The sequence below is a fragment of the Propithecus coquereli genome, unplaced genomic scaffold, assembly GCF_000956105.1.
Source record: "Propithecus coquereli isolate 6110/MARCELLA unplaced genomic scaffold, Pcoq_1.0 Scaffold224, whole genome shotgun sequence".
Classification (NCBI taxonomy): Eukaryota; Metazoa; Chordata; class Mammalia; order Primates; family Indriidae; genus Propithecus; species Propithecus coquereli.
Genome location: NW_012147634.1, coordinates 3,231,778 through 3,233,991, shown reverse-complemented (window position 1 = coordinate 3,233,991; position 2,214 = coordinate 3,231,778).

Here is a 2,214-nt window from a genome sequence, read left to right as displayed (position 1 = left end):
GAAAACAGTATTAAAGTTCCTCCAAAAATTAAAAATAGAATTGCCATATAATTTAACAGTCCCACTACTGATACGTATCCAAAGGAAATTAAATCAATATATCAAAAAGATATCTGCAGGTTTATGTTCATTGTAGCATTATTCACAGTAGTTATGATATGGAATCAACGTTAAGTGTCCATCACTGCATGAATAAAGAAAATGTAGTATATATACACAACAGAATACTATTCAGCCTTAAAAAAGAGGAAATTTTGTAGTTTGTGACAACATGGATGAACCTGGAGGACATTATACTAAGTGAAATGAGCCAGACACAGAAATATCAAGTTAGCTAGCACAGGATCTCACTTATATGTGGAATCTGAGAAAATTGAACTCAGATGTAGAGAGGAGACTGGTGGTTACCAGGAGCTGAGGGAAGGGGAGATTTGGGTAGATGTTGGTGAAAGGTTACAAGATTTCAGATAGGAGGAATAAGTTCAAGTGATCTGTGGTACAACATGGTGACTAAAGTTAATAACAATGTACTGCATTCTTGATAATTGCAGAGTAGATTGTGTGTTGTCACCACAAAAAATAAAAATGTGAGGTAACATAATGCTAATTAGCTTCATTGAGCCATTCCAAAATGTATATGTATTTTAAAACATCATGTTGTACACAATAAGTACATGCAATTTTATTTGTCAATTAAAACAGACTTAAGAATTGAGCTATGCACAAATAAGGCTTGACATTAACAGAAATTTGGTTTGGGAAATGACAGAACAATTGCTTTAAGAGATACCAGTAAAATTAATGGGCTAAAATAAGGTTGCAATCTGGCAACTTTCAAAACAGTATTGAAGGGTGAAAGTCAAATTTTCTAAAGGAAAACTACAAGAATTTTTTAGTTACATTCCTAAAGTAGAACCATTGTTTAGGAATATAGCTGGCAATTGGATGTGGTAATTTGTGACAATTACCACTACTTTTCAACTCTAAGAATTCTCAGCTGCAGCCTTTTTTAGCTCTCTGGCCGAAACTGAGAAACTGGACCTCAAAACCCGTAAACACAAATTTGCTTCCATGCAGGCATGTGGTCCCTTCCCTTTGTAATTATGGGATCATTCCTTTAATACAGGGGCCAGGAAATTAACAATAATTAGTCTCAGAGGGAAGAGGATTCATTAAAATTCTAAAAACTCTATGTTTACTTTTCCCCCTCAGAGCACAAGATCTAGATTAACAGCTGTAGAAAATAACTGTCTTTATTGCTACAGTTCCAGGCAAGGTACACAGGGTCTTCGACCACCTAGGACTTTAAGAATTGTTTTATTTTTGCTGGCCATTAGTCTGTCTTCTTTTGAAAAATTTCTGTTCGTATACTTTGCCCATTTATCGATGGGTTTGTTTGATTTTTTTTCTTGATAATTTTCTTAAGTTCTATATATATTCTTGTTATTAGCCCTTTATTGGATGTGTAGAGAGCAAATATCTTCTCCCATTCTGCAGGTTGTCTATTCACTCTAATGATAGTTTCCTTGGCTGTGCAGAAGCTTTTTAAATTGATCAGGTCCCATTTGTTTATCTTTGTTGCTGCTGTGATTGTTGTGGAGGTTTTCTTCATAAATACTTTGCCTAGGCCAATGTCTAAAAGAGTCTTCCCCACATATTCTTCCAGAATTCTTAAGGTTTCATGCCTTAGGTTTAAGTCTGTTATCCATCGTGAGTTGATTTTTGTGAGAGGTGAGAGGTGGGGATCCAGTTTCAATCTTCTGCATGTGGTTATCCAGTTTTCCCAGCACCACGTATTAAAAAGAGATTATTTTGCTCAATGTATATTTTTGTCTGCTTTATCAAAGATTAGAAGACAATATGAGGATGGTTTTATATCTGGGATCTCTGTTCTGTTCCAAAGGTCTATATCTCTGTTCTTGTGCCAGTACCTTGCTTATGTCATCTGCTTGCCATGGTTCCACTAGGGCTCAAACCCAGGACCTTCTGCATGTAAAGCAGACGTGATAACCACTACATCATGGAAGACTGCCTAATGGCCAGCAAACATTAAAAAGTGCTCAACATCTCTAATCATTAGGGAAATGCAAATCAAAACTACAATGAGATATCACCTAACTCCAGTGAGAATGGCCTTTATCAAAAAGTCCCAGGCCGGGCGCAGTGGCTCACGCCTGTAGTCCTAGCACTCTGGGAGGCCGAAACGGGAGGATT